This window comes from Cygnus olor, chromosome 10, assembly GCF_009769625.2.
Source record: "Cygnus olor isolate bCygOlo1 chromosome 10, bCygOlo1.pri.v2, whole genome shotgun sequence".
Lineage (NCBI taxonomy): Eukaryota > Metazoa > Chordata > Aves > Anseriformes > Anatidae > Cygnus > Cygnus olor.
This window is the reverse complement of record NC_049178.1, coordinates 13,380,366-13,395,135: the sequence shown is the minus strand read 5'-3', so window position 1 is coordinate 13,395,135 and position 14,770 is coordinate 13,380,366. Positions and strand designations below refer to the sequence as shown.

Genomic DNA, 14,770 nt, shown 5'->3' with positions numbered 1-14,770 from the left:
CACAGGCATTGTACCAGTCTCAGCAGCAGCAGTGTAGTTAGGTGTTTTCCACACCACCCCATTTCTTTTGCAGCCCACGGGGTCCCAGTCTCCCTCCCTCAGGCATGCTACAGCTCTCAGCAGCACTGCAGGCATTGGTACCCCCCCGCTCACTCTGCGCTGATTCCTAAAGGACCACTTTGGCATGTGGCAGTGACTGACCCCTTCCAGCATGCTGCAGGACCGGATTCCAGTACGGCTTCATGAGGAGAGCTGCTAAATGTTTAATGTTAGCTGCAGTGGAGAAACACTGTAAACATTTCCTGTAATTGGTCTGCTTTAAAAATTGATTTCATGTGAAAAAGCAAAGGAAGTATCACACTGTACTCCATGGCTCAGGGGTGCTCGTAAGGCCTGAGATGTAAAAATAAGAGGGAAGGAGTCGTCACTGCAGCACTTCTCTTCCAATCTGGTCCTGAGGGCAGACAGCAGACGTGCCTGTCCCCCAGCAGCACGCCCGCTCTCTTTAACCCTCAGATAGGGCTACAATGAGAGGCAAAGAAGGGGTGGTAGGGCTTCACCAAGCTCCAGGAGCAGCTTACAGGTCTTTGCCCTTACTCCTATGTTCAGCCCAAGTGCCTCCACTGATGTAAAGAAACACAGGAACAGACAGCAAACATCTGCTGAAGGAGAAAAGGGAAGCATGAGCATGAAGAAGGGAACTCTGTGACTTAGGTGACAGAGACTGAAAGGACTGGAAATTGCTTGTGCTGTGTGTTATCAGTCCTTAGGACCAGAGATAACAGAGATGATAATGCAAAAGCAAGCTTACTGTGAATTTATGAATTGGTAAGTCACTTTCTTATAACAGCCCACAGTGAATCACTGTTTGTTCCTACACTTCTGTAACGTTATGCATTCTCTACCTGCTATCAGACTTTATCTCAGTTTTCTTCTTATTTGTCAGACACAGAATTCAAGATTTCTCCTAAATCAACTTAGCAAAACTGTGATATTTTCAGTCCTCTTGATTCCTAGAAAAGGGAGGGAAAAGTAGTTTATTCTTTCAAGTCCTCCATCTAGTTGCAACTTCTGCAGAGTTTGGTTAGTCATTTTCTTACATTGAAAACAGGTGGGCATCACTGCGTCTCTGGTAAGAAGAGGGAACAGCTCAGTGGGCAGGGGCTTACATATAGGAAGGCATTGCACAGTTCCTGTTTCTACTGTTCATTTTTTTGGTAAAGGTACATAATCTCCCTCCTATCAGATCCATCAAGCAGAATAGGAATTTCTTGATGTTCACCTACTCAGTATTTCAGTCACTGTCCATCCACGGAGATTATCATCTCTTTACAGTAGGACTTCTACTACTGTGAATATATATACTGTGGTTTTGATCCTGTTCAACCTGCTGCCTCTCATTGCCATAAAACGTAGATTTTAATGTCCCTTTCATCCCAGGATCTACCAGCCTAGAGCTAGTATTAACTGATCATTCTGTTCATTGTGTCTTGCAGGATTTCCCCGTGGCATTTTCACCATGATGGAGGACAGATTTCTTACTTATAGGGGCTTATGTTATATCCCATTTCTATCTTTTGAACATTGGTAGTATCACCCATATTTCTATAGAAAAAAATCCACAAAAACTACCTATCCTTTTTATTAAGGAATTTGTTATTGTGCTGTTCCACATTCCCTATGAGTGCCTGTCACTCTCTCATTACTTATGTAAGAAAATAATTTGTCCTGTCAAAATTTCTGTTGCTCTTTAATAAGAAGTAATTAGGTATGGAAATAAACAATCTATTTTCCTCCAGACACAGATTGATCGGCTTATACATTAGCTGTACCTACTAGACTGTTCTCTGTACATGTGCAAATGAGCAGGTGTGCGTGCAAGAGACAGCGAAAGAAAGAAATTACTGAGGGAAACACAACTTGAGGAAATCAGTTTTGCATTTAGATTGATTTCTGTCATGAGGCCAGGTAAATGTAACTTGAGTGAGACCAAAGTTGCTAGAAGGAACATATAACGTTGAGCACACAACCTGCAACAATCCCAAGGCTTTTACTATAGTTTTAGCATTCTACACCTGAACTGCCCAAAACACTCTGTTCAAAAGTTCATCACTCAAACTTCAAGCTACCACAGTTTATGAAGTGTGTGAACAGGAGCATCATGAGCACCAGAACATGTATCTATACCAAGCAAACACAAAGCCTTCCCATTAAGGAGAGAACCATCTGGCTGATCGGGCATGTCTGGACAACCCTAAGGCTTTGTTTTTCCAAAATTAGATCAGTCCTGATACATCACAAAAAAAATCAAGACTCAAAACATCCTAATAAAAACAGCATGATAATGTGCATGCCATACTATGATTTATTATAGACATCACAAAAGAAAATAAAATTCTACTACTCCCCCCAATTTCTAAAGTGGCTTATGCTACCTAGAAAATGAGAAATATATACATTTTTATCAAAGGAAAATACATTCAAATTAAAACATTTCCTAAAAAAAATTAACAACATCAATTCATAGCTACTTCCTCTACAATAGTAATTCAATAACAGCCATAATCCAGTCTTACCTGGTGTAGTATGTCAAAGAAAATGCTTTGGCTTTTAATGATCATCATCTTCAAGCTGTTTTTTCCCCTCAGAGGTTATTATACCTTCAGGCACTATTAGTTTCCTACAATGACTCTCTGCTGTCGGATGATGGGGCATCCCATAAGGAATTGTAGTACCGAAGATGACTAGTCATGTTCTTTTACTACAGGTCGAGAATATGCAAGAGATCTTGTAATTTAAACCACTGAAAAAAGGAACAATTAACTGGCCCAAGGATTCTTGTGCTGCTGCAGAAAAAGGCCTATTCTTGTTGGATTTCTTGGTTTTCATCACCACTTGCTGCAGGGATTAGGGTAAGCTCTTTTCATTTACAAGTAGAGTTGCTCAGGAAAAGAGGAGCTTTCCTTCCTTTTCTTAGATAAAAGCCCTAGCTTTGTATGCTTTTAAAGAGAATTCTAAAGAAAACACTGTTCCTAACACCTCCGAAATTTCTCCACGCTAGAAGACAGTATACCTTTGGCTCTCCCTCCTCAGCGATACTTCAAACAAACATTCCCTTACTGGTTTATATCAGGTTAATGGTGTATGCACAATACACATCTTTTTATACACACAAACACAGACACACAAGTAATAAACAAACTTTACAGTTGACCGTGGTACATCAGCTGAGTATTGGAGGAAAAGCTTGCAGTGATGGCCAGCCTGGGCATCAGCAAGACTGAAAGGGCAAGGAGGGAATTCAAACAGGCAAAGCTAAAGCTACAGACAGACAGCACATGTCCAGCCCAGAAAAGCATCTTGTTCTTAATGTGAGACCAGAGAGAGCAGAAGTTCAACACCTAGCTGAGAAAATACTTATGGTGAAAATATTTACTGTAAAAGATTCATATGAGCTGAAATTCCATGCACGCATATGAGGAACAGTACTACTCTTGATCATAACTGAGACAGTGACAGTGATGTGATAAGGATGATTAGATCTATAGTAATGCTTAACTCTAATAGAAGAGACACCTAAAAATGATTAATAGGGAACTAAGAAATTGAAGATAAAAAGGGAAGACATTTATGGGTTGCATGGGGACTATTTAGAAAGCTAAATGAGATATTCAGAAGAAATGCTGGCCACCTATCCTTTCAAAATGATCAAAGAAAGTTTGATATAAAACCAGAATCAAAAACAAGCAACAAATGACAATAAAAATGTCCAATAAGAGACAGAGGACATTCTTCTTTAAAAGGAGAAATCAGATCCAAAACGGTAAAAGAGACAAGTTGAAACTGACACATTAGATAAGAAGATATAAGAAAGTAGGACAAAAAAAAAAAAAAAAAAGGATTTCTGACCGTCAACGTGTTATAGACAAAAAAAAAGTAAATAGCAAGAACTTTTTCAATCCACAATCCAGAAAGGATTCCTACCAAAGAGTCTGCAGGACTGATAAGAAATTGAGCTATTAAAGAAAGATTGAAGGAAGATAAAACCATTGCAAAAAATCAAAAAAAGAAAAAATCCAACCCTAACTGCATTCTTTACATCAGCTTTCTTGATGGAAGAGATTAAGGATGTTCAGCTATCAGTGAGTTTTTCAAGTCATTTTTTTCTTTTCTACACAGGAAATACGTCTGAGGAATCGTGTCAAACTGAAATGTCAGTAGAAGTTTCAGAATAAATGAATAAAATTAGTAGTAACAAGTCACCAGCACCAAGATAGTATTGGATATGAAATAGCCAAAGTACTTACTGTGGCATGTACCCTATCACTGAGCATTCAGCTCAGTATTAAAGACAGAAAAAATTAAAAAATGACAGCAGTTTTTAAAAGGCTTCACAGGATGAAGGAGCTAGGTCCATTAAATCTGACTGGTTGGCTGAAACAGAATAGAATTAGCAGACAATTAAATAAATCTAATACAATAAGAAACTGCTAAAATGGCTACTGTTAGAAGAAAAAATTCTTGACTCACAAACATACTTTGAAGGATTTGGTAAGTTTGTGAACAGGAATGACCTGGGTGAAATATTGTACCTCCAACTTCACAGAAGCTTTGGGTCATATTCTTTATCTAAAGCTTGTTAAGAGCTGCAGGTGTACTGGGATAAAACAAGATGGTATTCCTGCACCCACCAACAGGATCAGAGGCAGCAAACAGAGGGTAGGAAGGAAGAAACTGTCCCATGGGATCTGCTCACTGCATTGGCGCATGACAGGGAAACCAATGCAACTCCTCAGGTGAGGAATTTCACCGAATATACAAAGCTATTCCTGCTACTCAGAAGTGGCTAGAAGTGCTAGAAGTGGCTCTGAGGTATCTCGTACATAAAGTAAGTGGGTGAGAGAATGGCAGTTAAAACAAAATGTGAAGAAATGAAAGTCACGAAGAGGAAATACATACACCTCAGTTATCTCCGGATGACTATTCTATGACTATTTAGAAAAGATTTTAAAGTAACTGTGAGAAGCTTTCTAGAAAGATCCTCTTACTTTAAATGATGGTAAAAAAAAATGTAAATACAATGCTAGAACCTATTAGGAAAGCAATAGTTAATTTAAAAATACAAAACAGAAACAACCTTTGTTGACTATATAAATCTATGTGTGCCACCTCTGTAGACAACCCCAAAATTGACAGAGCAGAACTAGGAAAAGCAATGGAAGGGAGTAACCTGAACAATCAAATATATGAAAAAAAGCCTATAAAATGTAGTTTTACCACTATTTCCCAAAATATAAGGTAAAGGCGGGTAAAAAATTAAAATGGCAGAAACCAGTCTGAAACAAGCAAAAGGAAGCTCCTTTTTCACCAAAAACAAAATTATTTCTTAAATCTCCTTGCCACAGGATCTTGTGAGTACCAACTGTTCTGACAATTTTGAAGAAAAATAGACAAGTTCATGGAAGAAAGATATTATATATGAGTACTTGAACATTACATCCAACTTACAAAACTCCCTAAGCCACAACTGCCACAACCTATAAAGATAATTGGGGAGAAAAGTCGCCATTTAGTGATTCTCTTCTTCTGCTCTTTCTTTGAAAGCCTGCTACAGATCACTGCCAAAAACAGAATATGAGACTGAAAAGACTTGGATTACACTGATTATGGCTGTTTCTGGTTTTATGGCAATAGGAAATGTTAAGTATAGTTATAAGAAATGATTATATGGAACTGTGATTAATTGGACACAACAGCAAACTTTGAAGATTTCTTTAAGACTCTTTAGTAAAATCTTCAAAGTTAATGGAAATTTAATATAAAATGTGTTTCTTTTAAATAGGTATTTAAATAGGAATGCTTTAATTAAATACTTTCATAGCAAGTGGCCTTGATAATAAGTTAAATGTAGTTTCCATTTTTACAGAAACTGTTACCATTCTGAAATGTCTTTGCCATTCATCTTGGGAAAAATGCCAAAATGATAAAACTTAACTTGAGCATTTAAACCAAATTTAAAAAAAAAATCCCTGAGAGCAATCCTATTTATAGGGGACGAGTTGTCATTAAAACAGCCCTTTTCAGCAAAACAGCTGTTCTGATTAAAAAAATTACCATCCAGCTTCACTAAATAAGGTCACCCATATCAGGCACACTTTGGCATTGTTGCTGTGGTAAATTCAACTTAATGGATTTTCCTTTAGAAACGTGGGTTCGTCATTCAAGTCAGACATCAGTGGAGAACAGAGAAGAACCCTTCAAGATATATGGCACAGGTGCATTTGTATTTTCAAAGTGAACTGGATCTTACTATGGTGCAGTCCAAATTAAACTCCAAGTATAACCTCATAAAGAGTATCCATGGACACTAAACCACAACAGTCAGCTTCTTCAGCTGCTTCATACAGTATTCACCACCTCTTCTTTCTAAAGAAATCACAGGTGCCTCTTTCAATCTCCATCCAGGCTCTGTTCTGTATCATTGTGTCACCAGTTGTTTATGAGACATGGTCAGGTTTGGTTTTTGGATTTGTGGGTGGGTTCTTTTTGGCTTCGTTTGGTTGTTTTGTGTCGTTGTTTTTTCCCTTCTCCTTATAAACAACACTTCCAGAGTACCTCCCTTACACCTGGAGGCAGTCAAATAAAGTATAACATGGTCTACTGAGCTTCTAAGGACAGGGATTTATGTGGATAGAAGAGGGGAGACAGTGCATCCTTGTTGGAAAAGCTCTTCATCTTGACAACCTCTAAGGACAGAGGTTGAAGTGCCTAGTGAACCCAAAATACACAAATATGATTCATCAGTCCTGAGATTCCTATCAAAGCCCTTCCAAGATCACCAGAATTTAGGTGTTTTTTGGCTGCCCTGGGTCAGTTCACTAAAGACCATTGCAAGAGCAAGATATATTTCTATTAAAAACATCCTTTCGTATAATTCCCCAGAAGTTACTAGGCCTAGTAAAAAGATTTTTACTCTCTCTCTTCTAGATGCAAATGAAGAAGCATGATCCCTCTTCATTTACATTTTCATGGTTTTCAAGCTATGCAAGTTGTACTATCACCAATATTACACAAACTTGCTGAGATGCTCTTAACTTGAATGACAAAAAAATGCTGAGTGGATACTGGAGTTTCCATTCACGGTGGTTTAAACACTTCTTCGTCTTTTACTGCTAATAAAGAATTGATGTTTATCATTTATGTTCAGCAATATGTAAAGCTGTTACAGGTATGTACATCATGAAAAGTCTGAAAAGCATATAAATGTAAGGTCTGCGCAATTATGTTTGCCAAGAGCATGGCACATTATTCTAATTTAAAATTTAGCCTCAGTCAATTTAATTTCAGAATGGAAAGAAACCTATTACTGTACTGAGATTTCAAAGATTTCTACCTTCCTTATGATACAGAATTTTGGTGAATTAATCCAGCCAGATAACCTTGAAAAGCCTCCTGTGCTGTAAGTCCATATGTCATCTCAAAGCCTCTGTTTTCTCACATCTCTCAGCTCTGCACAGCCCAGCTCCCAAGATCCTCACCCAATTTCTTTTCTTTTTAAAGCCGAAGATGCTACTTTCCAGGGACTTTTAACAGTTCCTTACACTAGGTACAGTCCCTGAATTCCCCCCTCCAGTAAATCCATCCCTGCCTTATCCCAAGAGAGCACTGGAGGTTTCTCATTATCAGGAATAAGCCACAATAACTAGCAAAAATCAAAATCTGCACTTGAATAGCAGCTATGAAAAACAGCTCCCTTCGGTGCATGTGCCTAACCTGTTTTTTTCCTTACTGGGACCACAAGGTGCACCTCTTGATCCCAGTCCTGACTTTCAGCCCATGCTGTCTGTGTGGAAGAGATCAATGGAAAACATGTTAGGGAGATGGAAGGGACTTGTCTTGCTCAAACTGAAATACATGTTGGGCGACTTCTGCTAAATTCATTTTGAATTGATCTAGAACATTTAATTTGACCCAAAAGAAAATAATCTTGGCTTTGCTATATGGATTATTTAACTTTTTTGTTGTTCTTCTTTAACCTTCAAGTTCAGGTCACTCTCTTCCATGAAAAACACTACTTTGAAGCAAAAAGTTGGAAAAAAAAGTTGGAAAGCTTTTCTTGATGCAGTGATCCCAAAATAAAACATTTCATTGGAATAATGTGGTGAACATGGGGATGCTGTGCTGGGGTGAGGCTGCTGTCACTCACAGGTCCAAGAGCCCACCTCAGGCTCAGCAGTGCAAACAAGAAGAGGGGGCTTCAGCCAACTATGCCAAAGTGCTTTGATGCTTTCTAAATCTCTGTCCGTGTGTTAGTATGAATTACTGCCAGAATGCAATCTGAATTCGTAAACAGTGTGCATCTCCCTGCCAAAATCCCATTTTTGAACATACACACTCTTTGCCAGAATGCCACCCAGTTGCTTCCAAACCTTCTGGCCACATGAAGAAAAGAGACAGACAGTGACTCATCTGAAATGAGTCTCAAACCCTGCAGTGCTGCATCTCAGCAAACAACCACTCCTCTAGCCACTTTGCAGACCCATCCATTCCCCAGCACAGCACAGCCTCCTGGGGATGCTTACTAGCATTTTTCTGGGCACACTTTGCTGCTAGACCTCTGTGTATATTCTCAGAGGACTCAGGCAACCACAGACATCAGCTCTCTGGGGTCATGCATGTTTCTTCCATCCATAAGACCTTTTATAAGCTGCAATGACCTGAAGTACTTCATAAATAGTCCCAACATTTTATACCCTTCATTGTGTATCCAGTCATACCACCACAATTACATATCCCAGGAGACACAGCAGCAGATCTCACTGACAGACAAAAAAAGCAACTGATCCACATAGCATGTTTCTAAAACTGAAAAGAAAAAAAAAATGCTAGGGGACAAGCCATTCTTTCCCTCCAGCCAAAAACACTGCCTTGATTTTTCCAGTGCAAAGCCACATTCTGTGACAATGATTTGGGTTTAAATGTCTCCATTTCTACTCATTTTTACCCAGACAGCTGTGAGTCAACGAGTTAGAGCCCACTTATTCCCCTATATCTCCAAGATTTTTTAAGTAATTCCAGCCAAGGAAAGAACCTGATTTTGTGTTTGTATTTTTGCTGCTCTCATCTGCACCCTCTCTTTTCAATGTGATTCACCAGTGACAGCCCTGCAGAAAGTGCTTTTAACACAGTGTACTTATAAATTATGAAAAAAACTGATTTACAATCTAATCTCTCCATTTGTAGCAATGTGTATTAAGTTCTGTTAGCATCAGAAATAACTGTAAATATAGTGTACGCCTAAGAAGTGTATGCCCATATTATCATCAGTAAAAATCATGTGTTTTTTCCTCAGTCCTGCTATTTAGATGAACTAGAAACAGTCTTATTGGAAGAAAATAAAGTTTTCCCAGAATTCTTTGTTAGTTCGAAGCAGAAACAGTCCACTTAAAAATGAGTTAATGGTTGATTTTTCCAGCTAGTGTCTACACTTTAGTCATTAACTAGCAAAATGTTTACACCTATAAAAATATCTGTTTCCTAGGGATTATTAATCATAGTTTACTGAGAAGCCATCAGTTAAATAGTTTAGTTTCCCTCCCCTTTAGAAAATTAAAATGCAGAGATATTCATTTCTGCAATTAATATCTATCCAGTAATTACCATATTTACTTTTCATTTATGGGGGAATAATCTGTTTTAATTAAGCCTAACTGAAGAACTTTTATCAGATGTAATTATCCCTTTCGATAAATATGTCTCCACTAATTACATTTAACCATGGGATTTATAGCTCTTAAGTCATTTGGTGGGAAACATAATAAATCTTTAGTAATACATGCTAAATTACTATAAATTAATTCAGATCATTAACATAATAAACAAATTAGGATAATTTCACTTAATTAGTTTGGGTGGTTAACTCAGAATTCCTTCTAAAGATTCATGGTATTCAAAAATTTACCAGTACTTTTAGTGATTTTTTTTTTTTTTTTTTATAACAGACCTGTTTGAATATTTACGCAGAAAATTATACCACTGCTGGAATGCAGTAAACACATATTCCTATTAGATAATAGAGCCTATTAGGAATTGATGCTGGGTCCTTCTTAAATGCAGTTAAGTGTGCCTCCCAGGTTTTCAAGTTTGTACCACTGCATATCAAAGAACCTGAATGGTAGTATGATAAATTTAATTTTAGAAGTGAACTCCTTCCTCTCTCCTTACCTTTTCTACTTTTTGCTAGTCATCAAAAGGGTTGTTACAAGCAAAGGTAACCACAGAGCTCTTCTCCTGTGATCAAGCAAAGAATAACGGGATGCAACATGGGATGCAGCAAGGACAGTAGGTCGGCTTGCCTGGTGAGGTAGATGGCCAGCCCTGGATTAACCCCACTGCCTGTTTCCCTTTTGTTTCTGGTGTGATGCACTGGGGGGCACAACAGAACCAAGTAGCACCACAAGCTAAAAGAACAATCATGCGGGCTCTTCAGAGACACCTGAGGACTATCTGCTGTGACCTGTCCAACCCCAACATACCCTGACAAACCACCAAATGTAGGCATCTTCTCTCAAACAACGGCTTATGCCGCATTGCGCATCAGGAGGGCACACACAGCGGGGCGGGGAACTGACACCATGTATGTAACTCAACAGCTATCAGAAACCTCCTTGCCCCCACATCAGTCAGAGATGTTCCTGCAGTGGGTCCTGTTATGCTCATAGAGTTTTCCCCATTGGCATAGACTGAAGGCAAACCTTAGACAACGTCAATGTGCTGGCGCACAAACAGTTTATAACTCCTGCTGACAAACATACCATCTCAGCAGCGTTTCCACCTCCTGCTAGTTGGAGATAAGTCTTGGGCTTAGTTCAGCCAAAGTCAAAACCCATCTATATATTTATACAGAAATCCCTCATCAGATTACATGTTCAGGTGAGGAATAAAGATGAAAGCAGATGAGCTTTTTAGTCATGAACTTTTGGAGCTTAATCTTCTTAGATGAACTCAGACAAGCAAAGAGCTTCCCTGCAGGCAAAATCTTTCTCATAAATAGAGAAAAATACCAATCGACAAGACTTATTATTAAAAGAACATTTTAAATCTTTTTCCCCAAAGCATTATTGGATCTTTCTGGTGGGAGTGCCACATTTATTCCACGTTGTCCTACTTTGCTGTGCTGATCCTTGAGAGGCAGGAGGTGTCTGGTTTAATGGCCACTTACCAGGCTCACTGCTTTTTCTGCTCTTTAAGTCACAGCTTGTGTAGATGAGGGAAACGGGAAAGAGAGCTTTCCATGTCTCAGTATCAGGTCTCAGAAAATTCACTGCCTATAAAGCAAAGAAAGAAAAAAAATGGCATCTCAGCTTCATTTTTATGTGCCAATTTTGTTTTTAACATTTTCCCTACTCCCTCGCTGCCCCCCAGTAAGGGCCTTCCTTCTGGGCTCCCTGGGTAATTCTGCCCAAAATGTCCCTGTGTCCAGAAGCCTTCTCTAGCCAAGACATGCCACCCTCTGCCTCTCCTTCCACAGTCCCAGGAGGTAGGCAGGCAGAAGGTGCAGTTATAGCACGCTGCAGAAGCAGCTCTCAGGAGCACAGGGATGGCAGAGCAGCAAAAAGATGACTTCAAGCAGGCTTTTGTTTCACCCTGGAGTCATGACATGACTTGACAGCATGCCTTCACATTAGTCTGAAGACTGAAGAAACTGCTTGTCCAATGCTTACACTGGCACCAAGACAGAAGAGTCCACATCAGACCCACTCAGTGGGGGCAGTGCAGACCCTCCCCTCGTTGAAAGCTGTGGCTTCAGGGCTCAAACTCCCTGGAAGAAAAAAAAAAATTACTCTTACACACTACCTAATACCAAGGACTAGAGCAATATGAGATTTGCAACATGCATGGAGCTGGAGCTATCCCCCCAAGAAGGACTGAATTTCACCCTGAACTGAATCTTTTAATAAGTCGAGAATTGTCCGTCCTCATGCCTTGTTTTTATAAAGGTGGATTGTGCAGATTTTTTATTTTTACTTAATGCTGGGAAACTCAAATTCCTATTTGTATTTCCAAACTGCCATGTTAACTTTCCTCCCATTTTACTTAACTCATTTTTTATCTTAGTCATATTAATGGTTATATAATAATATTAGACAATGTTCACTAACCATTAACTCCAGAAATAATGGTTGTGCTAAATCAGAGTTAATTAGTGTGTCACAAACTCCAGTCCAAGTACAGAGTGATGACTTTATGAAAAAAATGCAATGTCACTTCACCAAGAATTACATATACAATTTTAAGAGGTATTTTAAATATTTTTCTTAATAGCTGCCAGCAGAAGCAATGTGATGTGATTCTTTAGAGAGCATTGCTCTTTACTGAGTACAGGCAAGTGAGCTATCACCAGCCTTACAATGGCTGCAGAAAACAGATTTAACATTAATTTATGAATAGCTGAACTTTTTCTCTTTAATGTTTAACAGTGAATCATGCTCTAAACCCTTTATATTTCACTGCACATCAGCAAGGTTGTCAGGAGCAAAAGATCAGGATAACATAATTCTTATGACTTGTTCTCAGCATCCCTCATTTATTCCTGAAGCAGCCTGAATCATCTTGAAAGTAAGACGCATGGGGTAGCAAAATTTAAATGAGAAAGGAGTTACTCTTTAAGGGCCATCAAGTTTTTAAAAGCATAACTTCCAGCTGAAACCGTGTGAGCAGCGATTCATTCAGCTCACACAGACATGGAGTCATGCACATTCTTTTCTAGAGCCCATAAACAAAGGAAGGTCAGGCCACTGGCCATGCTTGGGTACCTGCATTCAAGCACCCATCATGAAAAGAAAGAAAAATGTGGATGGCAGAAGGTGAACATGCTCTCTTAAAGCTCAGGATTTTCACCTTTCCAAAACTTCCAATTCACTTAAAGTCTTGAAGAAACCATATACACATCCAACAGTTTCTCAGTACCTTAAGAACCCCAAAGCAGGCCTGCCAAAACATAACTGCTGTCATTGTTATCAGCAGATCACAGCATATTATGGATTCCACAGATTTTTAACTCTCCAAATTTGTCATCATCTATTTAGATCTGAAATGAGCAGAGAGGAGTTACTCCAAGCTCCTGGAAATCCAACCATCATTTCAGTACTACCAGGGAGTGTGGAGCACAGAAATGTCAAGCTCCACGAAACAGGCTCCAGTTTAGTTGCAAGCAAAAAGCTAAGACCAAAACGTAAAGATATCAAACACCTGGCAACATATTCAATGCCACATGGGCTACTGCAGTACTGCTGAGCTTTAACAGATGAACTGTGTTTTCCTGTAATCTGAGGAACCCAAGGTCCCTTGATGAGACCCTGCAAGAGTGACTCTCTAACACCTGATGGAGGAGAAGCTCCAGTTAAGACGTGACCTTCTCTGATTTAGGAGGACAATGAGTCCTCCACAGGAAGCCCACATCCACAGGACACTTAATGGAAGAAGTGTGTTCCCTTACCAAGCAGACAACAGAAGAAAGAGGGTGAGGGGCTTTTGTGCAAGACTTTTATTATTACCACTGCTACCTGGGTGTTCTGTCTACTCAAAAGGTCTCTGTGATCTTTCAGGTGTGGTGAAATACTGACTGGACATGAAATTGGTTAGCCTCAATGATCTCAGTAACCTACAATATTTCCTGAGTAGTTGAAAACTGTCGACAGGCTGCTGCTCTCTTCCTCAAGCTATTTTCTCAGTGACAGTAGATACATCCAACTCTACTGCCTTCAAGTACTCCTGATACAAACCACTGATTATAATTTTATCAAGCCATAGAGGCTGGTTGTTATATTAGGTAATCATGAGACTGTTACAGAACTATGCAAGGGAAGTGAAGCCTCAGGCTGTTACAGTAGGTAACAAACCTGTCATTAATTACTGAGGAAAAGCTTTCTGCTTTTTAAATTATTTATACAGCTGGATCTACGGTAGGGAAAGATTAAACATAATTAAAATGGAGGCTTTAAATTCCAAGGGGGCAGGCTAACTTCACAAATCAGCCAACACTGGCCAAGCACAGATAAGGACCAGAGCTAATGCCTATCCTGCCCCCGGGTTAGCCCTGGACTGGGGTTCCCTTTATGAAATAATTTCAGATAAAGACCTGCTAATCTCACAAACTCACACATAGGATGCCTTGCTTAAGTACTTTATCCCTATGACTGGCATATCTTTGGAAGTGATTCTTTGTCTTAGTCTTTGAGGTTTAGTGAAGGGAAACGTAATCTTCCAATAAGGTTATTGCCCTCCTAGGTTTCAATTTAATTGCGCTGTGCAGTAGTTCAAGTACTATGTACATTCAAAAAATCTTTGGGTGAATTCAGTCCATATAAATAATATAGTCCCCTAATAAGTAAAGCAGTGTGCTAATGCATTCCAAACCCATTTGCATTCTTCCTTCACAGGGAGCAGCTTTTATCATACTGTATTTAACAACAAAGTAAAATGTAGCAAAATATTAATCTCATTATGCTTCATTATGGCGGTCCTTGCCATATCTCCTGCTATATATGAAAACAAATTGGTATCGTCTCAGTTTTCAGAGCTCTAAATTTTAACGCAAGGACTTTTAATTGGTTTGGGTTTTTTTTGTGTGTTTGTTTTCTCCAGTCCAGTGATGCCTGTTCTCAGAACAAGCCACTTCAAAACTCTTGGATACTTTGGCTTTCCACAGAAATTCAGGAGTTCTAAAGATCTCTCCTTCTAGCAACATGTGAAAAATCTGCATACACAA

At 39.1% G+C, this 14,770-nt stretch overlaps 1 long non-coding RNA gene across 7 annotated transcripts in view; it reads right to left on the bottom strand.

Moving 5' to 3' along the window:
* LOC121075590 overlaps positions 1 to 14,770 on the bottom strand; it is a 75,433-nt gene that overhangs the window by 22,065 nt on the left and 38,598 nt on the right. For 3 of the 7 annotated variants that reach the window (XR_005823052.1, XR_005823048.1, XR_005823053.1), the window contains 3 exons: positions 11,724 to 11,821; positions 11,222 to 11,327; positions 6,230 to 6,768 (listed from right to left, as the gene is read on the bottom strand). This is a non-coding gene — a long non-coding RNA (uncharacterized LOC121075590). Of the gene's footprint in view, positions 1 to 932; positions 1,014 to 6,229; positions 6,769 to 10,224; positions 10,291 to 11,221; positions 11,328 to 11,723; positions 11,822 to 14,770 lie in introns of those variants that run through there. The other 4 variants (XR_005823051.1, XR_005823054.1, XR_005823049.1 and 1 more) reach the window with 4 other exon arrangements.